The sequence below is a fragment of the Phoca vitulina genome, unplaced genomic scaffold, assembly GCF_004348235.1.
Source record: "Phoca vitulina isolate PV1807 unplaced genomic scaffold, GSC_HSeal_1.0 scaffold71, whole genome shotgun sequence".
Taxonomy (NCBI): domain Eukaryota; kingdom Metazoa; phylum Chordata; class Mammalia; order Carnivora; family Phocidae; genus Phoca; species Phoca vitulina.
In genome coordinates, this window is record NW_022589774.1 from 11,597,938 (window position 1) to 11,625,156 (window position 27,219).

General features: G+C 38.7%; 1 protein-coding gene across 2 annotated transcripts in view; it reads left to right on the plus strand.

Annotated features, from left to right (window-relative positions):
* Positions 1–1,804: 1,804 nt before the first annotated feature.
* RNF2 (ring finger protein 2) overlaps positions 1,805–27,219 on the plus strand; it is a 49,150-nt gene continuing 23,735 nt past the window's right edge. Inside the window, exons 1-2 of one of the 2 annotated variants that reach the window (XM_032393127.1) lie at positions 1,805–1,984; positions 8,729–8,822. The gene's annotated coding sequence lies outside the window, so the exon portion shown is untranslated. The remainder of the gene's footprint in view (positions 1,985–8,728; positions 8,823–27,219) is intronic. The other variant, XM_032393126.1, reaches the window with a different exon arrangement.

The following is a 27,219-nucleotide window of genomic DNA, read 5'->3' on the forward strand; positions in this document are numbered from 1 at the left end:
GTATCACTTTCAACCACTGTTAAGATGAAAAGTCATACATGGAATTGTAAGTTGGGGACCATCTGTATTTTGACTTTTTTTTTTTTTCATACTGGAGAAAGAGCTTAACCTTGAAGGGCTTGTGGAGTCTGAGAATTGTCATTTCTTTTCCTTCCTTCCTCTCTCTCTCTCTCTCTTTCTTTCTTAAGTAGGAGGCTCCAAGCCCAACATGGGGCTGGAACTTACCACCCCCAGTTCAAGAGTTGCATGCTCTACCCACTGAGCCAGCCAGGCTCCCAAGAATTGTCATTTTTTATTTAAAGCTATAGATAGTAGGTGAAAGTTTTCAAGTCACTGAAAAAGAATAATGCTTTGCTCGTTTACTTTAATGGATTGTTAGGTAGGATACATAATGTGTTGTCTTTAATATATTAACACCTGTCCTCTTTCTTTCTACCCATCCAAAAACTATCTGCCACAGCACTACTCAAATCCTAGCTCCTTAGGACATCTTCCTTCAACACACCAGCTGGAATCGATCCTTTTCTTTTCCAAAATGCTATGTAAATTCGTACCATTTATTTGGCATTGCTTGGAGAGTTTTAGAAAGTTCAAAAGCTGGAAAAGACCTAAGAATCATCCAACACAATCCTCTCATTTTGCAAATGAGGAAAATTAAGTCCAGAGAGGTTATGCAATTTACTTAAGTCAAATGGTTAGAGACAACCTGGAGGCTATAAACCTAGTTTTTTTTTTTTTTTTAAAGATTTTATTTATTTATTCATGAGAGACAGAGAGAGAGAGAGACAGAGGCAGAGGGAGAAGCAGGCTCCCCGCGGAGCAGGGAGCCCGATGTGGAACTCGATCCCAGGACCCTGGGATCATGACCTGAGCCGAAGGCAGACGCTTAACCGACTGAGCCACCCAGGCGTCCCTATAAACCTAGTTTTATAGGGCGGTCCATTTCTTTATGTCACAAATGCCTTCATATTTACTGTCTGATTTTGTTGGTTATCTTTTCAAGAGGAAAGGACATCTCACCAATAGTGTACGTTGAGGTCAGGGAACTCTTTTCGCTTGTTACTTCTTCAGTTTATCGCTTAATTTATACGCATTTTACATAATTTTTTGGTAGACTAATTGGTTGTGTTTTAGGTAATGATTACATCTATTTAATCTATTACTTCTTATATTCTCAAGTTCAGAAGATAATACTGGAAGGGGCCAAGAAGGTAGGAATAAAACGGCAAGGTATAACAGTAAGAGCTGATGAAAACAATCGGAATACTTACAGACGTCCAACAATATACTTCTAGAATAGAAGGTCATTTTCCCTGGAATAATTAGATCTTGTAGGTTCACTCTGCCAGGATGGTAAGTGTTTGTTGAACGGGGAGGCAGAGGGCCGAAGTTCAGGTGAAGTGCTAGAGCTGAATGCCTACTGACGATGTCTACCAGGTGGGACGGGTGTAAGAACAGGAGGCAGTCACAGAGAGCAGAACTCTTGAGGCCAAACCCCGACAGCCGGCCAAGGAGGTGTAATGGGTGGGCCGAGGCAGGGGCAGAAGAGCACAAGCAGCCTGAACGACGAGAACGAGGCGGCGCCGTCGACATCCGGGCGTTGCCCGGGGGCTGCGTCGACCCCGCCGAGGGCGCCGGGGGGCGGGGCCGGCCGGCCCGGGGAGGGGCGGCTCGCGCCCTCCCCGCCAGCACGCGGCGGCGCCCCCTCCCCTCGCGCCGCGAGCCTCCCCGCGCCGTGCACGTCCCCGTCCCGCGCCTCCGCCCCCTCGCTCGCTCGCTCCTTCCCGCCCTCCCCGTAGCGCCGGCCGAGCCGGCTTCCCCTCGGTCTCTCATGAATATTGAGCGGCCCCTGTTGTATTTCCCGAGCTCCATTGCGGAAGCCGAGGCTCGCCATATTGTGCGGCGGCGCCGGCGGCCGCGGCGGCTTGTACCTGAGTCTCGGTCTGGCCGCGGCCAGCGGAGTCCCGGGCTGGGGCAGGAGCCGGTGAGTGGGGCGGGCGGGGAGGCGAAGGGCGCAGGAACTGCGGGCCGGGACGTGCGTCGGTTCGGCCGGGCTGCGGGCGGCTGACGGCGGCCTGGGGGCCGGGGGTGTGTTGCCCGCGGGGGTGTGAGGGGAGATGGCGCCGCCGCCCCCGGCCGCTCTCGGGGCGGGGATGGCGGGGGAGGCAGCTTCTCATTGTTCCCATTTCTTCGAGGGTCTCGGCGGAGGTGGTGGGTCCGGCTTGCGGAGGACCCAGTGGGAGAAGGTCAGGAATTGAATTCCTTCCTTCGTTGGGAACCCCTCGCTGTCCGCTCCTCAGCGCGGAGGCCGGGGCCGCGGTGCGGCCCCCTCGCCTCCCGGGGCGGGGGCTCCAGCTTCTCTGCGGCCCCTCTCTGAGGCCAGCGGCGTGGAATGCGGGGTTTTTCCTCCGGGCTTCCCCCTCGCTGCCCAGGGGTATGTGTCTCCACCGTGGGGGTGGGGTAGGGGTGCTTTGTGCAGAATGCCCCTTTTCACCCCCGCGGTGCTGGAGTCTGGGTTCGCAAGGCGCTACTCGGCGTCGGGGTTCCTGGTGGGCTGCCGGGAGACCCCTCCTGGTTAAAACATTCCTGGAGTGCCGCCTGCCTGCCGGCGAGTATCTGTTGCTGCTTTCTAAAACCGCGAGGTTGCCCCGAAGGAGTCGTGGGGGGAGGGGTTGTCTTGGTTTGTTTCTGATGGAAGCTTCGCGTTTTGAACCCAGTCGTTGACGCTGAGATCTTTGGTACTGGGTGTCGCCAGGGAGCCCTAGCCCAGGCTGTCAAGATACTTTCCCTCCTGTAGAAGTAGTCTCCTTGCTCCCAGAGATACTGTTAGTAAAAATTGGTCTTTGAAACTTCGAGGTTCGTTCCGATTATCTGCCCGCTAAGACCATTATGGTCTTATCGTTTTCAAGCCTTTTTGGGTATATACTGCATGGCTGTCAGAAAGTTTGAGAGATTGTGTGTCTTTAAGGGGTAAAGTGGTTTGAAAATGTTAGGTTTCCTTGAGGTGTGTGAAGAAATTTGTTTGCTATGAAAAGAATAGGCTTGCATTCAGTGTTTTGGTAATACGCGTTACTTTTAAAAATTAAAAAAAATTGAGACTTGGCTTTGATGAGAATTATGTTTAAAACTCATGTCTGAGTGATTTGCATTACATGATCTACTTTTGGTGAGTTCCAAGACGATAAGCTGGAATACTTAGTGTAATTGGTAGATAATCTACTTTTTCCTACTTGCATTGGGGTATAGTTGTTGAATTTTTAATAACTTAGATTGGTGTCATATCAGCCTTTTTATAGTGAATATTTGACCCTTTGATTTACAAAGAATTTAAATGGCAGCAATAAGACTTTTGGTGATTCCCTTTTTCCACTGAAATTTCTACTTGTCACAATCAACAGGTACCTTTTAAAATCTTGATTGTACATTTAACGTGTTTAAAGTAAAATAATGGGTAGTTATGTAAGACTCCACTTTCCAGAGATAGCACAGCAAATATGGCCCCTTACTTTTTCGGAGGTTTTGAGTTATTTCCTTCAGGTACCCTTGTGGAATCCACCTTTGAGGTTAATTATAGTAGGTGTGAGTGAAATGGAGAATTTATGGAGGAAACTGCCTGAGTAGGCTAGTCTGAGTATTTTAAAAATATGCTGGTGGTCCTCAAATGTACTACACAGAAAAATTTCAAATTAGAGCCACTAATATGTAGACAATGCAGACATTCAAAATACTGAGACATTCTAAGAATTTTGAGTTTTTCTCTGCCTGTATTGAGCACTCAGACAGCTAGTTCCTAGGTTTATGTGGATAGGAATACTGTATAGAGCAGGTCAGCAAATATCTTAGGAATTTCATTTTTGTATTATTGACCTTAAGTGTGTAGTGTCAGGTCTTTCTCTGATTTATTCATGATTTGTGTTTTCATTATGTGGTCTTTGGAGTAAAGGTGATTTATGTCTAATGAATAATATATAACCAGATGTTTTAGTGACAGTTTCATTTCTATACATTAGCAAAGAAGCATAATTCTTTCCAGCAAGAGAAGTGAGTTAACATTAAAATGTACTTTATTAAAGTTATGGACACATTTTTAGTATGACTTAAAGCACCTCATAATTTTGTAGCAACTCATTAAATCTGGAGAAACTAAACAATGCATCACAGTTTGTCATTTTTAAAAGGAAAAATACTGTGGGATTATGCACATTCTGCCCACATACAGATCTACACTTGATTAATTAGTGTTTATTACACATGGTGTGAAGACCTTGTCATTAGACACGTTAATTAATTTCCTCATTTTTTTCCATTTCTCTGAAATCTTCGTTATTATAGTAACTTATTGAATGTTTATTTGCATTTAACTGAGTAAATCCCCATATAATTTGGGGGCACAAAGGTACAATAACATTTGCCCTGTCCATTTCCTCTCTGTAGGTCAAGATATCCTGTTTATCCCCCCTCATCCCTAGGTTTCCACCTAATGTGTCAGATGGGTCCTTGGGTGTTTCTTGTAAGGAATACAGTTTGGTTGATTTTACATGGACATACTGACTGTGGTAATAGGACTCTTGGTACTAAGTAGAAGGTGGTGTTAGTATGTCTACAACTAGAGCAGGAGCTGGGTAATGAGTCCCTGACTTTCTAGATGTAGATGGTAAGGGGAGTAGGTGGCCCACTATCCAGTTTCATGCTTCTAGGAGGAACTCCAGTGGAACTGGCCATGGATTTTCAAGTTTAAAATTCTTTTCACTTTTGCCTTATAGATGTTATAGGCAGTTGAAGTGGACTGGTATGTCTGGGCCTAGTGATAACTCATGTTGGAAGCTCAGCTATATACATTACTAAAAATTCCAAGAAAGATTCCTATTGCTTCAATTTGCTTTCTCCCATTTCATTTAGAAATGGATTAACAATATGTTTGCTGCTTCTATCTTCCATTTTGTCATAATTTTAAAAAAATGAGTTTGCTAAGTACAGTAATGAAAAATTATTTTTGTAGCTAACCTCAGATTAAATTGTCTAATGAGGATATTTTATTAAGTAACAGACCATGTGAAAACTATCGAAGCATTTTGGTCATTTATTTTCAACAGATGTGTTGATTATGGACTCCTGCAAGGGGGATTTCTTTTTGTTTCTATGCTGTAGAGTGGAGTTGTATTTTATGAAGAGGTTAGATTCTAAAGATGATGCATAAAATGAAAGTCACACGTGGTAGAAAAAAAAATGATGCTTGAAAATCTTATAGGAAGAGAGAACAATATGCCAGTAAGTTCATTTTAGCTTTAGTGTTGCAACAGGTTAGTGTTCAACAGAAGAAACAGCTTTCTGTTGCATTTAGGGGTCATGTTGAACAACAGCAAAAAAAAAAAAAGTATTATTTTAAAAAATATTTATTTACTTTTTAAAGTAAACTCTCTGCCCAATGTGGGGCTCGAACTCATGTCCCCGAGATCAAGAGTGGCATGCTCCACCAACTGAGCCAGCCAGGTGCCCTGCCAAAAATGTATTTAAATATAAGCATCACATTCAGCTGGTCATGCTTACATGAGAGGCTTGTGGGAGCTGAGACCTTTGAAGAGCAGCAGATCAGCTTTACCATCTCACATTTTCTCTAGGATATGTGCTCTAGTAAAAGGAGGTGGTTGTGTGTGCTTGGAATACCTTGTGCTATTTAAATATTTTTCATTTCCTTTCTTTTTTTCTAAGTTGGATAGCTTAAAACACAAAAGTTAAATTATTTTTATGGTACAACTCAACAAATTTTTTTAAGATTTTATTTTTAAGTAATCTCTATACCCATCATTGGGCTTGAACTCATCATCCCGAGATCAAGAGTTGCATGCTTCACCAACTGAGTCAGCCAGGCACCCCTCAGCAGACAAATTTAAAGGGTTTTGAGTTATCCTTTATAAAATAGATTTTATCTTTAGGAGTAGTTCCAAATTTTCTTTACTTTCCTCTTCAGTGAAGCAGCACGATCTCTCAAAGGAGAGTTGTTTGACAGTGTATTAGTTCTAGTAGAGAAAACAGTAACTTGAATAAGAATTTCAACAGAGGAGATTTAATATAGGGAGTTGGTTAAATGGTTGTAAGAGCAAAAAGACAACATTACAGGGTAGTCGACTTAAGAGCTCAGAAAAGAGATTCCATTGGCCTGGTCCTGAACCTTTGAGGAGGTCATCATTCAGCTGCTGATCAGGTTCTGGAAGTACCCAAAAGTACCCAGAGAAACTAGAGACTGAAACCTGTTGTTGCTGCCGGGGTGAGGGGCTGCAATTGCTGCTGCCAGGAACTGGAAGGAAGTCCTTTCACCCGTCTTTCTGCTTTCCAGTTTTCCTTTTACTACCTCTACTGTCAAAGCCTAACAGGGAGAGTGGCAGAAGAGTCAGTGAAATACAATTGTGCAGTCTGAGCCCCAGCACCAAAGAGCAGAATCTAGAATGGTGGTTTTGGAGTTGAGAGACAATGAGTCAGTGATCTGCACAAAATGGTGTAGGTTAAAGTACAATAATTTAAATAGGGAATCTTGTCCTTACCTTGCCTGTTAAAAAACAAGTGCTGATTATCTTCTGTGTGCCAGACCCTATGCGAGGGATTAGGGGTAGAAAATGAATTGAACAAGGTCTCTGTCCTTGAGGAATTTACAGTCTAAGTGGGGATGACAAATAAACCATCTTACAGTGTGTTAAATGCAATAACAGATGAGTGATGTGCTTTGAGAACCCAAAGGACATTACAACCTACTTGCCTCTTCTCTGCCTTGCTAAACTTAATGACTACTATTTTTATTTTCTATCTTGATCAAATCCAACTTCATTCTCTGCTGTGTTCAGCTCAACTCCTATGAAAGCTCTTTATCTGAGATGCCTCAATTTTGTTATGTAATCATAATCATTAGTTAAGCATTTGTGTGCCTTATTGATTTAGATTGTAGAGGCCATCACTTTCTTTTCACTTTTAGCCTAGCCTAGTACTGTGAACATAAAAGATGTTCGAGAAATACTTATTTTTGCAGTAGTTGATGGGAATTAAAATGTTCATCATTACTTTTGCAGACATTGTTTCTTCCTTCCAAGGTCATTAGAAAATAGTTTGAGTGTTGTTTGATTTTACAGATGTCATAACTGAAGGATTAAAATAATTGGTTAACTTAAACTGTATAGTACCAGCAGCTGATCTAGAAATACGACTTTGGATTTTTTATTCCAGAGCCAGCAATTTTGGCAGGGATTCATTTAATGGCTAGATAAAAGCCTCTTTTACACCTCTCATTATTTTATAGCCTAATGTTCTAAAGTCTCAGTTACTTCTGGCAGAAAGAAAAGACAGAAGCTCCTCATTTTATTTCCTAAAAATAAAAAATATCATGCAGTTTCTTTTTACATTGTTCTTTTTAATTATCCATTTTTTGTCTCCTTTTTTTTCTTATTCCATGTGTTACTTACTACTACCTCTATTAGCTATTGTAAAATGTGCAAATCTGTAAAATTTCATTTTGACTTCTTTTTAGAATAGTGTTTGTTTCCACTACTATGCACACACCATTAACTTAAACCAACTTAAAACCAACTGATTCTTCACTTTTTAAAAGATGTATGCCTCCATGCCAGTAATTGCATTAAACCCTCACTATTTACACTATTTGCTATATAGAGTCCAATTCAGTCTGGGACTGCTGTCATGGAATCCAGCCAAATGTTTTATAGAAGACTTTACTATATTACAGAAAGGGTAGTGTTGTGTATAGTGGAAAGAGCTTCAGAATTGAAGTCAGAAGTCTTGGTTTCTAGGTCTGGTTTCACTACAAGCAAGATTACTGGCCTGTTTTCTATTAGAAAAAAAAAAATACCACCCTCGCTGATCTCACAGGTTATTTGTAAAGACATAAGAGGTAGTGTAGGTAAAAGGTTTTGTAAACAGCAAAGCACATTGTAAATATATGGGGTGTAGGTGAAGAAAGAGAGACAGAGATGGATTAATCTCTGGCATGGATCCTGGTTATAGTTCTGTGCCTACTTTCAAGGGAGTTTTCATATTTCAAAGTTGTTAGGGTGGAATGGAGTGTGGGAGGAGTTGTGGATGTCCTATAACCCTTTTCCCAAGTCTGGTTTATATTATAGTATTCTCTCCCCCTTAAATAATGTATTTTAAGGTTGACATGTCTCATTAATTTCTTTACACCAGGGTCAAATATCTCGCTTATATCATTAGACAATAATATCCCAAACTTTACTTACACATTAGGACCAAAACTACCACTCTGTAGATTGTTTATATGACAAGGGCCTGGGGGAGCAGGGGAAACAGATGGTATTACTATTTTGACTGGAAACTACCTATTGTGGTTTTGTTTTACTTATTCGTTATTTTATGATATCAATTACAGAAATTATCTGCTTTTCACAATACACTTAGCAAAATTAAAAATTGTATCTGTTATTTACTTTTCATGAACTTATCCTCTTATCCTTGATCTTAAAAATTTTAATTGGCTTATTTGTGAAGAAAACCTGCCTTGTTGAATTAGTGGAAAGATGCTTTTTTTCTAGCTTTTTTATTTTTATGAGGTACTGTCCTCCAGCAATGTTTTCTCATGTGGCTATAAAGCAATGAAATATGTTAAAGACTCTTGAATATTGATAGTTGAGTATTGTCTAAAGTGTTAAGACTCAATTTCTCTGTCCTTAATGTTACTATAATTGATTATGTTTGTATTTAAATGTAGGTCTCGTTTCCAGTTTGGGTTAACCAGTGATAACTTACCAGTGTAGCCTCCTGAAATACTTTTTTTCTCAGAAGTCTCCATAACTTTTGAACAGGTAATATTACAAATGTATAATATAGATAACATGATTATCAATGCCAATTTAATTTATCCTGAAAACTTTTGGATAATCTGTTGCAATAATTGATTTAGGAAAATTAAGAAGACAATATTGGTGTGCTAGTGAGGAAAAAAGTGTCACAGTAACTAAGCTGTTTTTCCTTTTTTTTTTTTTTTTAAGATTTTATTTATTTACTTATTTGAATGAGAGAGTGCACATGCTTGTGAGCCTGCAGGGAGGGGCAGAGGGTGTGAGAGAATCTCAAGCAGACTGGGCTAACCACCGAGCTTATGTGCTGCTCAGTCTCACGAATCTGAGATCTTGACCTGAGCCAAAATCTAGTCAGATGACTAAGCCCCCCAGGTGCTTCATGTTATTCATTTCTTAAATGGATTGTTTTTAGTTTTAATCCGCATGTTCAATATATTTCTTGGTCCTTTCAAAAATAGCTTAGGAGCTAATGGGAAAATCGATAAATTATTAAATTGTCTTTTTATTAAATATAATTTCAGTTGTCACTTTAATTTTTTAAGTGTATTTTTGGGGAAATTTTAAGAAGTAGAAAAAAAATGTTTTCAGTACTCAGTTTTAATTCCTCTTATATTTTGATGTATTTCCTTTTGGAAATGAATTTTTTCTTTTGTTTAAAATGTAGTTTTAACTGTATATTATAGATCTGAATTTATGTGTGTATTTTAATTCTTTTGATATCACAGACACTTTCTATGCCATAACCAGTCTGGTAACATTTTTGACAATGGCAAAATACTTCAAATGGATGTAACAGTGGTTGGATCCTGGCGTTCCTTTTAGCTTGGTGGTGGGGGGGGTCCAAAATTCATTGTGACAGTCAGATGGAAGTAATTAACAGGCAATACCTTTTGTCTCCATAAATTTGCAAGAATCAATCTGTAATCCATGGCAGTAGCTTGTTGCAGTATAGCTGATGAAAACGGAGAAGGATTTAGAGAAGATAGTCTCTGGTTTTTCTGCTTATTAGTTGGAATTCTTTTTTAGAGCAAGCGTTCTTGGCCTTCAGTTCTGGGCTCTCTTAAGGCACCATTATTCTGAGATTTAGGGCATGTGTTCTTTTGTATGGTATTCCCCCCTGCACCCCCCCACCCCCCCCCCGTGAGAGTTCCTAACTTTTTTCAGATTCTCAGTGGGGATGTGGATTCAAAAGTTAAGAACCATGGACTTACAGGATTTTGTTAAAAAGTAGAGGTAGAGGGAAAGCTGTACAAAAAGTGCCTGCAAACAGTATCTTGTATTGAATTAATGTCAGTTTTCTTTTTTGTTCATTGTTTAATAATATAGAATCAGTTTTGCTTAGGAGAGAATGATTTCACTACTTTAGCTACTTAAGTCTTTTTTCTTTTTCTTTTTTTTTTTAAAGATTTTATTTTTAAGTAATCTCCCCACGCAGTGTGGGGCTTGAACTCACAACCCTGAAACCAGTAAGTTGCATGCTTCACTGACTGAACCAGCCAGATACCCCAAGTTTTTATTATAGTATTATATGATTTTCTCTTTTTAACATTATTTGAACTCACATTAAGATTACCAAAGTCTAATTGCTAGTGAGTAGCTTTTAAAAAACATTTCGATATATATACACTTTAAATATCTATATTTTCATTGCTAATAAGGAACTCTGCCTTAATGGACATAAAATATATACATTTATACATCACCCAAAACATGTTTATTTTATAAAGAGGTTAAATCTGTATATTGACTAACTCAAAACCATGTTGATTTCCAGTATTTATGAGCTGTGCCAAATTTTTGCTGCTTTCATGAACATAAAGATTATGCTAATCTTTAGATTTATCAGAGCTGTAAAACTTCTTTCTATCCTCAGAGTTTCTGATTTCTTTTTCATTCTTCTAAGATCCTGGCCTTTGAAACCCCAGGAACTGCTTTTTTCAGTTTAAAACTTTTTTTGATGCAAGTTGCAGAAACCAAGAGATAAAGTCCAGAACAGAAGAAAGATTAAATCCGTTTATCTTTTGGAATTGTTTCAAGAACCCAAAATGAGAATCGAGGTCTCCTGAATCCCAGCCTGGCTGCTACTATTGAATATGTATAGGGGCATAATAGTTTTTCTTTTCCTGCAAGAGAAAATCTACCCTGTGTGACAAAGGGATACCAGAGACACATTCTTTATTTCTCTATTCTTATTTTTTGTTGTCTTAAAACTGTTAAAAGTTGGGGCGCCTAGGTGGCTCAGTCGGTAAGCGTCTGCCTTCGGCTCGGGTCATGGATCCCGGGCTCCCTGCTCCACTGGAAGCCTGCTTCTCCCTCTCCAACTCCCCCTGCTTGTGTCCCTTCTCTCGCTGTGTCTCTCTCTGTCAAATAAATAAGACCTTAAAAAAAAAAAACAACTGTTAAAAGTCTGTGCTTACTATTTTGGGAGTTGAAAAATGGAAACTCCCTCTACAAACTCCTAACAACTCTGTGTTACCTTCTAGAACATAACTTTTACATAGCTGTAATTGTAGCGCAGATGCAAATCAGTGGCTTCTGTCATCATTTTACCTTGCAAGTATTACTAGTCATTGCATATCGTATTAATAACTATTATAGTTAATGATTGAGGAAATTTCCTGCTGTTGATGTTGCAAATGTCTCCTTGCGGATGGTGATGTTATTATTGTAGTAGTAGTACCAGTAGTCTTTGGTATGGTGGTTAAGGGCATGGCCTTCTTATTCAAACAGACCTACTTTTTTTTTTTTTTAAGATTTTATCTATTTATTTGACAGAGAGAGACACAGCAAGAGAGGGAACACAAGCAGGGGGAGTGGGAGAGGGAGAAGCAGGCTTCCTGCTGAGCAGGGAGCCCGATGCGGGGCTTGATCCCAGGACCCTGGGATCATGACCTGAGCCGAAGGCAGACGCTTAACGACTGAGCCACCCAGGCGCCCCAAACAGACGTACATTTGATTCTTGCCTTTGATGCTTATTACTGTGAGACTTTTAAGCAATTTGCTCATTTATTTATTTACACTTTGGCTCAGTTTCCTTATTTCTTAGATGAGGAAAATAGTACCTATTCATAGGGTTGTTAGAATTAAGCAAAATTTCAGAGAAAGTGGTAAATCCTCTGTTATCTGTTTTTAATAACATTACTTCCTAGGACTGGGATTACTGAGTAAAAGAATGCAAATATTTTTGTATTTCTGGAAATGAATTGCCTTGCTGCTTTCTTTCTGAAAGTGGTATTCCGTTATGGAAAGTGGTATTCCGCAGCTGCTGTTATAAGAGAATGTGGTGGCATCAGCCTTTAGCTGTCTGTCTTATCTTCCTTAGTCAATATTCTTTTGTCGCTGCCTTCCCACAAATTTAATTTTTCAACAGATAGGCCTTTGCCAGAAGTGTAGACCCTGTTGCTGTTATTTTCAGTGACACAAAGGAGTGTTGCTGTGGTTTCCTACGCAGTTATTTGCTAAAGCTAATGTGTGTGTTCATCAGCACTTCTGCTTCTGGCAGGAGTCTGCACTTTATGGACATTTCTCTTCCCAGAAAAGGATAACAACCTTGCTATACCACTTTTCAAAGCTTTTATTCTGGCATATGGGGCTTTGGACTAAAACTCAAGTTATTAGACTTTTTAGCTTTGTCATTAATGATAAACTTAAGTAAATTTTTAAGCTTTGCTTTATGCCTTAGTTGTGTTTGACACCTCCCTCTCAAAAATAGAGGTACTGATCTGTCTGTGCCATTAAATCTGCAGATGTTTTTGGGGGGCCAACCGTGTGCTGATGACACAGAGCAGTAGTCTACAGCCCAATAGTAAGCTGCTAACTGCTGCCACATTAATATGCTCCCTTGTTTAGTTTCCTCTAATCTGGAGAGAGATGTGAAATGAAGTTGGTAGCCTCCCTTGTTCTACTTTAGGAACTCAAGATTTTTTTTTTTTCCCTCTGCTCAGGAAATTGTCAATGTCCTTTGTGTCTCTTGGTCTTAGGGTACTGGGAGAATTAAAAGTAGTCCCTTTCTAAGAATGCGGTTAGTTTGTGGTATAGAGTTGGTGTGTGTTCAGGGCTGAGAACCTAGATTATGCCAGAGTCTGAGATCTAAATTACTAGTGAGTCAGTGGTTTGGCAGTAGGTCACTAGATTCAGTAATTGGATGAAGCAGTAGACTGGAAAACCCTTAGGCAAGCAGAGGTTGAGACATCCTTAGAAGAGTTATAAAATCTAGACTGGCAGATGAGAACCAGGAGGTAAAGTACCAGTGTAAGGAATGTCTTGACAGAGGGACAGTTAAGAATTCAGGAAATCAACAAAAATGGAAGGTTCTGACCAAATGAGGCAAGAAATAAAAAATAGCACAAGAGAAAAAAAAAAAAACAAAATCCCCCAGATGTATAGCCTCTAGTACCAAGGACACTAGTTAAAAGGAAAATAAATAGCTAGTTCACTGTGTACAGACAAGCCAGATGAATGTGGAGAAGTATGATATCAGCTATTTTCTTTAAGACAAGGGAAAAAAGTGCAGATAACCTTGGCTTTAACTTGGAATCCTAGATGTGTGAACAGTATGTCTCTTTTGACCTGCTCTGAAAAGATTGGAGGAAACTGGTTATGATTGTTTGAAGTATTCAAGTTGAAAGAAGTTGCTGAAGGTAGGATACCTTTTTAGCTTAAGAAGACGACTCTAATGGGCGCCTCGGTGGCTCAGTCGGTTAAGCGGCTGCTTTTGGCTCAGGTCATGATCCCAGGATCCTGGGATTGAGCCCCACATGGGCTCCCTGCTCAGCGGGGAACCTGCTTCTCTCTCTCCCTCTGTCTGCCACTCTGCCAACTTGTGCTTTCTATCCCTCTGTCAAATAAATAAATTAAATCTTAAAAAAAAAAAGACAGGACTCTAAGCACGGTACTGGTTTTTTTTTTTTTTCCTTTTTTAAAGTTTTAGGGGGAGTGGGAGAGGGAGAAGCAGGCTTCCTGCGAACAAGGAGCCCGATGCACGGCTTGATCCCGGGACCCTGGTATCATGACCTGAGCTGAAGGCAGACTAAGCACTGTACTGTTAGGGACATTTTTAAGCAAGTTTTTTGATCTAGTTAAGAGGGCTCTTGATGATACTTTATTTAAATTCTTAAATTTACAAGTAAGGAGACCGGATCCTCAGCAAAAGTAACTAGCCCTGGTTTACTCAAGAATTTAGAGGCAGAACTTCTTTACCATTTGAGAATATTTGTAGAAAATTGATAGCTACTCGTATTTCAGTAACTAATATTCCTTTTATTAAATTGTCTCCACCTAGTGGCAACAGATATTTTGCAAAGCTGCCTACAAACATTGGAAAAACTGCTAGGGGAAACTATTCTTCACAGCTTTCAAGAGGAGTCAGCCTGGTTGGTGACAGTTGTATTGCTTTTGCAAAGGAAAAGGAGGAGACGTGTGCCTGATGCTTACTTTCATGTTCCATAACCTTATTAAGGAATTTGTAAGTTTGGCAGCACATTGTTGACAGTGTAAGAAGTTAGTATGTTAAGCTTGTACTTAAAAATTTTCGTATACACACATATATTAGGGTATATGTATATATTCACATGTATAAATTTTTTTTCTCCTTATCTTTGTAATGAGTTAAAGTGATAGCATGGTAACTTCCATCAGTGGAGAAGAGATAAACAATAAATGATGTTGCCAGTTAGTTACGTGGTGGCAGGGAAAGGGGCACAGATTCTGAGTTCTTAAATGTAAAAAATGAAACTCTGAAAATATTAGAGAAAACTTTAGGTGGATGGTGGACGTTTTTATAATTTTAGAGTGTAGATTTAGAGTGTGGATTAGCTTTCAAAGAAGCCATATAGGGAAAGATAAATATGTTAAAAAAATAAATAAAAAATAGAATCTATGACCTTAAGAAGTCAAAGCCAAAGAACAGAAAAACAAACTGGGAAAAATATTTAACACTCATGGACAGATAAAAGGTCAATTTCTTTAACAGAAAAATTTTTTGAAAATCAGCTTATTAGCACAAGCAGGGGTGGGGAGCAGATGGAGAGGGAGAAGCAGGCTTCCCGTTGAGTGGGGCTCCATCCCAGGGCCCCAGGATCATGAATGACCTGAGCCGAAGGCAGATACTTAACTGAGCTACCCAGGCGCCCCGCAAACCAGCTTTTTTTTTTTTTTTTTTTAAGATTTTATTTATTTATTTGACAGAGAGAGCACAAGCAGGGGGAGTGGCAGGCAGAGGGAGAGGGAGAGGGAGAAGCAGGCTCCTCAAGGAGCAGGGATCCCAATGTGGGGCTCGATCCCAGGACCTTGGGATCATGACCTGAGCTGAAGGCAGTCGCTTAACCAACTGAGCCACCCAGGAGCCCTGCAAACCAGCTTTTTAAAAAACTAATAGAAATGGATATATAGTAATTGACAGGCAAAAAAAATGGCCAATAAAACAGTGAAAAATACTCGATCACTCATCATTGAAGCGTTGAGATTAAAACATCAGTGAAGTATTGTTTACTACCTACTAGATTGGGCAGGCTTAAAAAAGTTGTTAATCCTTAATTGGTAGAAGGGTAAATTGGCATAGCAAGTTAGCAATATTTGTCAGAATAAAAAAAATCTGCCTTTCGGTCCAGTAGTTTTTCCTTTAGGAATTTGCTGAGGCAACTTCTTACCTAGGGTAACTTGTTGTCAAAGATAAAGTTAGCAAAACATACATGAAATCAATGAATGGATAAATGGTGAACCACATCTTTATTGGGGACAGTTTCAGGAACTTCTAGTAGTATTTGGAAATGCCATAGGTTTCCTTAGATTGCTAAAAACTAATCTTTAGCTCGAACAGCGAGTTTTCAACCCTGACTGTACATAAAAACCACCTGGCTGATTTTCTAACGATGTCAGGAGCCCCGGATATAATGACTCAATTGTTCTGAAATGGGACCTTGTTATCTGAATTGTTGAAAAGATCTCCAGGTGATACCTATATGCAGCCAAATTTGAGAACTACTTCTAGAGGAAGACTGTTTTTCCTGTGGATGTGTTGAATTTTCTTTTGGCAAAAGCCAGTACTCCATTGGGCAAGTAAACTGATGAACATATTTTTTTTAAATTTTTCTCACTCTGCCATTGGCTTTCTCAGGGTGTATTAGTTTCCTGTTGCTTACAGTACTGGCAGTCAGAAGTCTAAAATGGGGCATAAGGGATTAAAATCAAGATGTTGGCAGGCCTGCATTTCTTCTGGAAGCTCTAGGGGAGAATTCATATCTTTTCTAGCTTCTAGAGGCTTGCTGACACCCTCTTGGCTCATGGGTCCTTCCTTTATCTTCATATCAGAAGCATAGCTTCTTAGATTTCACTCTTTGACTACTATCCCTGTCTCCTTCATCACATCGCCTTCTCTCTTAGGACTCTTCTGATTATACTGGACCAAACTCACATAATCTAGGATAATCTCCCCATCTCAGAATTCTTAATTTAATCACACTGGCAAAGTCCTTTTTGTCATGTAAGGTGACATAGTCACAAATTTGGGCATTAAGATGTGGACACTTTGGGGGGCCCATACAGTGTACCACAGTTAGAGACTTAATTGAGAAGGCCACTAAAAATTTATAAATGAAATATTTTAGTTTATCTTAAATTGATATCATAGTGTATCCCAAAGAGTAAATTAGCTTCTATATACACTTAACCATAGTGTATCCCAAAGAGTAAATTAGTAAGTTATGATTAATGTCCCCTCAGGAACAATATGCAGTTTTTTTTTCTTTGTTGTTAGAAATGTAGGTTGGATAGGATAGGCTGTGTTGTCTCATTTTTATTACAACAAAAATAATAGCTATCATATATTCTTCACAGGATTCTGTGAAATAGGTACTTTATTTCAGCCGTGGCAGGATTTCATACTTTGCTTTTTGTCTTGTGTTCCAAGAGTAGTTTGCATAGCAGGGTTGAGGTACTGCCGATGAGGTGTTTTGAACCAGATGCGGTAATTCATAACATTGATATATGGTGGGATAATTTTGAATAGTACTCTTTTTTTTTTTTTTTTTAGAGATTTTATTTATTTATTTGACAGAGACACAGCAAGAGAGGGAACACAAGCAGGGGGAGTGGGAGAGGGAGAAGCAGGCTTCCCGCAGAGCAGGGAGCCTGATGCGGGGCTCAATCCCAGAACCCCGGGATCATGACCTGAGCCGAAGGCAGATGCTTAGCGACTGAGCCACCCAGGCGCCCCGAATAGTACTCTTCTATACCTGTGAGTTCAGTTAACAAGCTCAGAGTTTCCTTTGATCCTTATTCCACTTTTTCTTTTTAAACTGCATGTTCTTGGGGTGCCTGGGGGGCTTAGTCGGTTAAGTATCTGCCTCCTGCTCAGATCATGATCCCTGCCTGGGTCGTGGGATCTAGCCCCACATGGGGCTCGGCTCCCTGCTCAGCGGGGAGCCTGCTTCTCCCTCTCCTGCTCCCCCTGCTTGTGTTCTCTCTGTCAAATAAATCTTAAAAACAAAAAACAAAAAACCCTGCATGTTCTTTTTTCTTATAGTTTTGACTACTGTAAGCTGAAATTTCCCACCAGAACCTTTCATGCTTCAGATGTGTTTATTGACCTGCATATAGCTTATATGCAACAAATCTAAAACAATTCAACTTTTCATCCCTTCCTAGAAAATGCATACCATTTCCTGTTTAAAAACATTTTTAAAACTTTTTTTAATGTGATAAAATATATAAAAATTGCCATTTTTAATTGTAGACTTCAGTGGCATTAAGTACATTCACATTGTTGTGTTACCATCACCACTGTCCATCTCTAGAACTTTTTCTTCATCCCAAACTGAAATTCTGTATTCAATAATAGGAGCTCTTCATTACTTTCTCCCTCCCCCCAGCTCCTAGTAACCATTATTCTACCTTTTATGAATTGGACTATTCTGGTATTTCATCTAAGTAGAATCATACAATCTTTGTCTCTTTGTGTTTGGCTTTTTTTTTTTTTTTTTTTTTTTAGTATAGTGTTTTAAAGGTTCATGCATCAGAATTTCATTCCATTTTGAGGCAGAATAGTATTTCATTGTACATACATACTACATTTTGTTTACCCATTTATCTGTTGATGGACATTTTGTATTGTTTACACCTTTTGGTTATTGTGAATAAATGTTAAGAACATGGGTATACAAATACCTGTTTTAGTCCTTGCTTTCAATTCTTTGAGGTATATACCTAGAATTGGAATTGCTGGATCATATTGGTAATTCTGTGTTTCATTTTTTGAGGGACTTGCCATACTTTTCAAAAATGGCTGTATCATTTTACATTTCCAGCAGCAGTGCTCTAGGGTTTGAGTTTTACCACATCTTCACCAATACTTTGTTTTCTATTTTTTGATAATAGTCATATAGCCATCCTAGTGGGTATAAAGTGTGATATCTTGTGGTTTTGATTTGCATCTTTCTAATGATTAGTGATATTGAACATTTCTTCATGTACTTGTTGGCCATCTGTATATCTTCTCTGGAGAAATGTGTCTATTCAAGTCTTTTTCCCCTTGTTTTAATTGAGTTGTTTGTTGTAGTAATTCTTCATATATTCTGGATATTAATCCTTTATCAGATACATGATTTGCAAATATTTTCTCCCATTTTTTGGGTTTCCTTTTCATTCTTGATAGTGTCCTTTGATGTAGTAAAGGTTTTGATTTTTTTTTTTTTTTTTTTTTAAAGTAAGCTCTAAGCCCAACATGGGGCTTGAACTCACCACCTGAGATCATGAGTTGCCTGCTATACTGACTGAGCCAGCCAGGTGCCCCTTAAAGGTTTTAATTTTAATAAAGTCCAGTTCATCAATTCTTTCTTTTATTATCTGTGCTGTTGCTGTCCTATCCAAAAAAACCATTGTTAAATTCAGTGTCCTGAAGAGTTTCCTTTATGTTTTCTTCTAAGAGTTTTATAGTTTTAGTTCTTAACCTTTAGATCTTTGATCTGTTTTGAGTTAATTTTTGTAAATGGTAGGTTATTGTCTAACCTTGTTCTTTTGCATGTGGGGATATCCAGTTTTCCCAGTACTTTTTGTAGAAAAAACTGACCTTCCCCTGTTGAATGGTCTTGGCATTTGTGTCAAAATAACTTCCCATGTATGTGAGGATTTACTTCTGGGCTTTGTATTCTACTCCTTTGATTGGTCTATATGTCTGTCTGTGTTCCAATACACAGTTCGTTTAATTACTGTACCTTTGTAGTAAGTATTGAAATCAGAAAGTATTGAGTCATCTAACTTGTTTGTGTTCAGGGTTATTGTGGTTCTTTGGGGTTCCTCGAGATTCTTTTTTTTTTTTTTTTTTTAAAGATTTTATTTATTTATTTGAGAGAGAGAGAATGAGAGAGAACACATGAGAGGGGATAAGGCCAGAGGGCAAAGCAGACTCCCTGCCGAGCAGGGAGCCCGATGCGGGACTCGATCCAGGGACTCCAGGATCATGACCTGAGCCGAAGGCAGTCGCTTAACCAACTGAGCCACCCAGGCGCCCTCCTCGAGATTCTTTTATTTATTTATTTATTTTAATGATTTTATGTATTAATGGGGGGGGTGCGAGAAAGAGAGAAAAGCAGACTCCCTGCTGGATCCCAGGACCCAGAGATCACGACCCAAGCTGAAGGCTGATGCTTAACTGAGCCACCCAGGCGCCCCTCCTTGAGATTCTATATGAATGTTAGGATGGGGTTTTTGATTTCTGCAAAAACCATCAGGATTTTGATAGGAATTGCATTGAATCTGTAGATTGCTTTGGTAGTATTGTCATCTTAACAATATTAAGTCTTCTGATCCACGAACATAGCATGGGGTATCTTTCCATTTACTTATGTCTTTCAGCAGTGTTTTATAATTTTCGGTGTACAAATCTGTGCCTTGGTTAAATTTATTCCTAGTAGTATTCTTTCTGATGCTTTTGCAAATGGAATTGTTTTCTTGATTTCCTTTTCAGAGCATTTATTGTTAATGTATAGAAATGCAATTGATTTTTGTATGTTGATTGCAGTTTTGCTGAATTCATTTAATCAGTTTAGTTTTTAACTTTTTTGTGGAGTCTTTAGGGTTCACTATATATAAGATCGTATCATATGTAAACAGATACTTTTTCTTTTCCAGTATGGATGCCTAATTGATCTGGCTAGACTTCCAATATAATATGTTGAATAGAAGTGGCAAAAATACCATTTCCTGTTTTGGTTTCTCACTTTTTTTTTTTTTTTTTTTTTAGCATCAACAGCTTAACAGCCACAAGCTTGAGAGTTTATGACTTTCTTCTCCTTTCTTTTTCATTTCCTACACCCCATGTATTTTGCCTCCTAAGTATTTTGTAGCTCTGCTGCCCCTAATTCATCCTTACTATTAACAGACTCATTGTATTAATTTCTTTTTGAATTATTGCACAAGCCCTTTAACTAGTATTCTTGCTTCCTGCAAGTCCATCCTCCACTGTTACCAGAGTTGATCTGTCTCAGCAGCAAGTCTCACCTTGTCATTCAATTGTTGATTTTTCCTGAGATCTTTGCATGGCTTTTAGGCTTCCCTGATCTGGTCCACAGTTTAATTCTTCAGCCTGACTCCATGCTACTCCCTATCTCTTTTCACTCATTTAATAGTGATCTAGTTAGAGTGCCCCAACACACCATACTGAGTTGTGCCTTTGCTTATTATGATGATCCTTCTGGACTGCTTTCCTTTCCTCAATTGGTTAACTTCACTTGACCTTAAAGTCTCTTCTTTCAAGGAGGAATCTCTTTCTCTGGGAAACCTTTTCTGCTTTTCCATTTGACTGTTGTTTGTTGTTTTGGTTTGGTTTTTTGGTACTCTTGTAGCATTTACCAAATTGTATTGAAAACATGTTCAGGACACACTAGCTTATAAGCTCTTGGAGGGTCTCTTTTCCTATCACATGGTAGTTCTCAGTAAATGTTTCCTAAACTGTTGAACTCAGCTGTGTTTCTTTATGGGTCTGTTAGCTAGCTTCTAATATGGATAGGCAGAGGGACAGAAGGAAAACAAGGCTGCTGCTGATACAACTGGTGTTGACTAATATTAGACCTTGGTAGGTGCATTCTGAAGCCTTGGGGAAAGACTGAATCGGGTCATTAAGAAACTGTTGCAGGGGTCGGGGGGGCTGGAGGTTCGGGGAAAATGAAGGAGTATTAGAGGAGATGAGATAGGGATGGGTGGTAAGTATGGTAGGAGGGCACAGATCACTAATTATCTAGATGTGCATTTTAATTGTTTCTTTAAAAAATTTTAAAACAATTTTCCCTCTAATAATAACTCAGTTATATAAGACTAGAAAATATTGTTACCAGTACTCAAAACCTTAAGACTGGGTAATGAAAATTTGGTAAATCATCTTTGAAAGGTTCCTGCTCTGTGCTCTACAATATGTAAAAGATATAATCCAATTAGGAATTGATTATATTACCTTTTTAAATAAAGATGCTGTTAGGTTACCAAAGTAATTTAGATGAGCATTCCAGATGTTTAGGACAGTGGTGTCTTTTTCAATAAAGAATACTGTCTTTGTGTCTTTAGAAGCTTACAAAAATTAATGTCTGTCTTACAGCTGTAGTTTTAGATTAAACTGCTGCAAGTGGTTTTTATGAGGTGATACTTACTGCAGGCAATGTTATGGCAATTGGATTGCTTAGTCAGAATTTATTATTGCTCCCTGGTTTGCCTAGTCTTGAATATATTTCTAAAATCGAACACCTGTATCCTGTAAGCAAGCAGTGTTTTAATTAAGGAACAAATAATTTGCTCATTCACATGTAGTATAAAGAGGGAAAAAAAAGTCCTAAAGATTGAGAGAGTTAATTTGATGTGACCTGTATTTACTTTATGTTCAGAAGGGACAATAACCATGGAAGAAAAAGATAAATTTCTTGGTTTAAAATAAAGAGAAGTTGTTTTGTTTCATAGTGCTTAGGGAAGCAAATCTCAAATGAGGAAAAGTGCTTCATGGGAAGATGGGATAATCTGAAATTACTGTATTTTCTGATATATATTTCACAATTTGAAAAACAAATTAAGGAAACAAATCATGTACAGGATAAAGACATAAGTGTTGGCTGCAAGGAATTGGTTATACACTTAAACTACTTTTGGCAAGTATGGTAGGCTGTCCACATTCTAATCCTTGGAATCTGCAGTGTTACTTCGGGGCTGAGGTGTATGTGTGAGGAAGTCTTTGCAAATGTCATTAAGTTAAAGGTCTTGTTATGAAGAGATTATCCTGGATTATCTGGGTGGGTTCTAAATGTCCTCATGTGTAGAGGAGGCAATGTGGCCACAAGCGAAGGAATGCCAGCTGGAAGAAACAACACAGAGTTTCCAATAAAACCTCTGGAAGAAGCTCAGCCCTGCCAGCACCTTAATTTCGGCCCAGTGATACTGATTTAGGACTTCTGGCCTCCAGAATTAAGAGAGTATGGTAATTTGTTAGAGTTCTAGGAAACAACTCTCATACAGCGATCATTTTTCAAAGTGTAAATGGACGTTTCTAAACACCCCATTTACCTAAACTCTTTCTCCTTTGGGGGGATATAATTTATAGCTTACTCATACTAGTCTTTAGTTCTGTTTGAAATACTCTGAATAGACCAGGCAATTTTTATGATTATGATTGTGATTATGATTGCAGCTATACTTTGGTAAGAGTACAGTTTGACTCTTAAAATTTTACAACACAGGGTCAGCCTTTTTGCTTGCATATCTGCTATTTAATATGAATTATTTCAGCTATACTACAGAAAATGTACATGTGAGGCTCTTATTGAGAATTGTTATGAGTTCACTGTGGCCCAGCATGTGCTAGGGTCTCACTTGAGACTTTGATGTATTGGGACTCTGACCAAAGGATAAAGGCCACCATGTAGGTTCTTTTTTAAAGATTTTATTTCTTTATTAGAGCACGAGCCAGGGGAGGGACAGACAGAGGGGAGACAGACTTCCTGCTGAGCAGGGAGCCTGATGTGGGGCTCCATCCCAGGACCCCGAGATCATGACCTGAGCTGAAGGCAGACCGATTAAACCACCCAGGCGCCCCTCGTCCTCTATCCTTAATGATCAGACTCCAGTGTACCTGGCCTGTATTATCTTAGTCCCTTCAAAGATTGTGTTTGAGGAGGGAGGGATAATCTAAGAGACATCCATTTGAATGTCTTTGAATGTTCTGCAAAGCTGTAGTTCAAGATGAGCTTCTTTATGTTATGTTGTGTCCTTTTATAAAGATTGCACAAGTTTCTAATGAAGTTTGGGCCAGAAATGTCTCTATCCAGTATTTCTCTTTTTCTTTTAAGCTTCTAGGAACTACACTTAGTATTCAGCCACATACAGTTTACTAGCAGTAGACAGCTGACAGATCTCTTTCTGGCAATTTTTTGTTACTGAAAAGGCCTTAAAGAGTAGTCTTGGATTAATTGGCCTGCTGATTGATTTTTTTTTTATCACAGGCACATAACCAAACATTTTTATGTTTCTTTCTAAAATAATTTAATCTTTTTAAAAGGTGATTAATGTAAAATTTTTAGTAAGTTAGGGAGTGGCTAAGTAATTTTTCTTCCTAATCTTCTACATGTTGGGTGGAGGGGGGCTGAGAAATAAGAATGTTTATTTATTGAAATAAATCAAGGAAATGATGCCCTCTCCATTTTATGACCATCATTCATGAAATATGCCGGGCACTTTATATGAACATCTCATTTAACTTTGCCAATGACTGTAACTTTGCAGATTAAAAAAAAAAAAAAAAAGACCTTGAGAAATTTGGATATAGGTCCATAACCAGTAGCAGCCAGTACTAGGATGCATATGCAAGCTGATCCAGTTCCAAAAATCATTTACTGTACTTCCTGGGTGTTTCATTTGTTATATCATAAAATAAAGACATACCTAAAATACAAAGTTCTCTTTCCTTATTCTTGAGGAATTTATGGTTTAGTCTATCCATTTTTCCTTCTAGGGGAGCTAGAGAATGGTCTTGGGAGCAAATGTATGGCCCATTCAGGGGAGTTGAGGGTCTTAGGGGTCTCAAAGAGTTGAATGGGAATGTGTATTACTATTGTTTTCAGTTTTTCACATGAAACCTGTTCTTTGCCACATCTAATCTCTAATATACTTGACCATGATTTTTTAATACTCCCCTCAACCAATTAAAGGATTGTAGATTAGGGGTGGGATTAAAAAAATGGCACTTTAGGGAGCCTCTAGTTGCCAGGCACTATTAAAAGAAATTTATGTAGGAACAGTGTTGTGATTAGTGGTTAGGTCCTTAGACTAGTCTTCAGAAGACTAATCCATAATGTAATTAAACCTAGTATACAGATTTTCCAGTAGTTCATATACTTCATTAAATTCATTACTTAAGTATAATTTTTTTTTTTTTTTTTTTTTTAAGATTTATTAGAGGGAGAGAGTATGTGCGTGCGTGAGGTGGTGGGGTGGGGAGGATTGGACAGAGGGAAATAGAGAATCCCAAGCAGGCTCCACACCCAACGACCTGAGCTGAAACCAAGAGTCCGACACTTAACTGACTGTGCCACCCAGGTGCCCCTAAGTATAGTACCTTTTTTTTTTTTTTAAGATTTTATTTTGTTTATTTTAGAGAGAGAGACCATGTAAGCAGGGAGAGGGGCAGAAGTAGAGGGAGAGAAGCAGACCCCCGCTCATCTTGGAGGCGGGTGATCATGACCTGGGCCAAATTCAAGTGTTGGATGCTTAACCAAATGAATCACCCAGGCACCTCTATAGTATGTTTTTCTTCCTAATCTTCTGGAAAGAAGACTTATGGAAAACTTAGAGTGGAAAAACTTAGAGTGGAAATTTTAGTTTCTAAGTTGGGGACTTAGTGAATTTTTGTCCTGAAAAAGTAATTTTTACATTCATTTAAAAAATTATTCTTCTTCTTAAAGCTTGAGTTACATGATAAATTTTAGGAGCCAAATTATAATAGAATGATAAATTTTTAATAGTTGTATTCATATTTTCCTGAAAGTAAACACAAAATTTCTCAGGCAGGGATGGATTAATTATTACAGCAATAACCCCATTGCTCCAATTGTTCCCTCTCAGTGATGCAGTGAGACCTGGATGTTCATTTGGTAGTTAAGGAACCTGAAAAACATGAATCTGGGAGCTTGTATAGGTGTTGCCCACCTCCTGAAAGAGGGAGGGAGACCTTTGCTTCTCAAATTCTCCTTGGTTACAGAAGGGGAGGATCCTAGGTTCTTAATCTTTGGAATGTAAATGAATGTGGGGAGGGGTAGGGAGATAAGACAGGTGTCAGAATTTAACAACCCATGAATGTCTCCATAGTCTCATACCCCCTGAAATATAAATACATACTTCTAAAGAGGTAAATCTCTTTTATCTATTCAGTTATCTTTAACTTTTCAAAACTTCTCTTTTGCAGGACAGATTTGTATGCTCAAATAGCCCTAACTATGCAGATACATAAAAATATTTTCTCTACACATAGAAAACAGACCAACTGATAAATTTTCCTTTTGTCTTGCTTTTCCTCCCATGTTATCTTGAAGTATGTGTGTTTGGTCATGAAAATAAAAAACGTTAAGATTGTCTAACTTGAGCTCCTTTATAGAGTTATTCAGCAAATATTGATTAACTGCTATATGCCAGGCACAGTGCAGGGTTCTGGGGATATTGTGGTGAATAAGATAAATACTCTGCATTCAAGGGACTTAGAGACTATAGAAGTGGTGTGGTGGAAAAGGAAAAGAGAGTAGACATGAGAAAATGGCAAAGTTAGAATTTTAGAATGCATGAAGGAGCTAGCAGTGGCAAAATCTTGGGGGGGATGGGGGGACGAAGGCGTTCTGTTCCAGATGGAAGGGATGCACTAGTAAAAAGATTCTAAAATGAGAATGAGCTTGGCAAGATAAAGAGAAAGATGGCAAATGTGGCTGAAGCATAGTGAACAGAACTCAAAATCACAAAGTGCATTTAGGTGTTTGGATTTTTTTTTTTGTATTGCTAAAATAGGATCACGTTATATATATTTTGCCCTACAACTTTTTAAAAAAAATAATGTATGTTGTATACATATGTTGAATTCCATGTCAGCATGTATAGCTCTATAGCTTTGGCTATATCCTAATTAGCCATGTTCCTATTGACAGACATATATAGACTTTTACGATTTTTTGCTATCACAATGCTGTGATCACCATTCTTGTATATATGTTTATTACATATCTGTGTGAGAATTTTTGTTGGTTAGATTTCCTGAGAGAACCATTACAAGGTCAGAACTTTTGACAGATTCAGGCAGATTTGAGAGGTGAAGATTCAGCCAGTACAGTACAGTGTTATTTTTTGATTTGGCCAGAGAGCAGAGACAGTTCTTTTGGTATGTTTTCTATTTGTCAGATGCTGTTTTTTGATTCGTAACTTAATTTTATTGAATTTTTTAAAAAAGGATAAATAAATGAGATTATTTTAGGGTTTAAGGTACCTGTGTATGTTAAAATATATGTATTGAAGTTCTGAGCTAATGTGTCTGTCTACTATTACACTTTTTTTGAAGTAAATCATATTTTTTCTTATTTTTAAAAAATTTAAATTAATTGACATGTAATGTATTACTAGTTTCAGAGGTAGAGGTCAGTGATTCATCAGTCTTACATAACACCCAGTGCTCATTACATCACATGTCCTCCTTAATGTCCATCAACCAGTTTCCCAATCTCTCCACCCCCATCCCCTCCAGCAGCCCTCAGTTTGTTTCTTATGATTAAGAGTCTCTTATGGTTTGTCTCCCTCTCTGATTTCATCTTGCTTTATTTTTTCCTCTCTTCCCCTGTGAAGTTTTGTTTTTAAATTCCTCTGTTTTGTTTCTTAAATTCCACATGAGTGAGATCATATGATAATTGTCTTTCTCTGATTGACTTACTTTGCTTAGCATAATATAATCCTTCTAGTTCCATCCATGTCATTGCAAATGGCAAGATTTCATTTTTTTTTTTTAATGGCTGAGTAGTATTCCATTGCATACACACACAAACACACACACACCCACCCACCCACCTCACATCTTTTTAATCCATTCATCTGTTGATGGTATCTAGGCTCTTTCCATAGTTTGGCTATTGTGGACGTTGCTACTATGAACATTGGGGTGCAGGTGCCCCTTCGGATCCCTACATTTGTATCTTTGGGGTAGATACCTAGTAGTGCAACTGCTGGGTCATAGGGTAGCTCTATTTTTAACTTTTTGAGGAATTTCCATACTGTTTTCCAGAGTGGTTGCCATTCCCACTAACTGTGTAGGGAGGGTTCCCCTTTCTCCGCATCCTTGCCAGCATCTTGTCCTTTCCTGACTTGTTAATTTTAGCCATTCTGACTGGTGTGAGGTGGTATCACA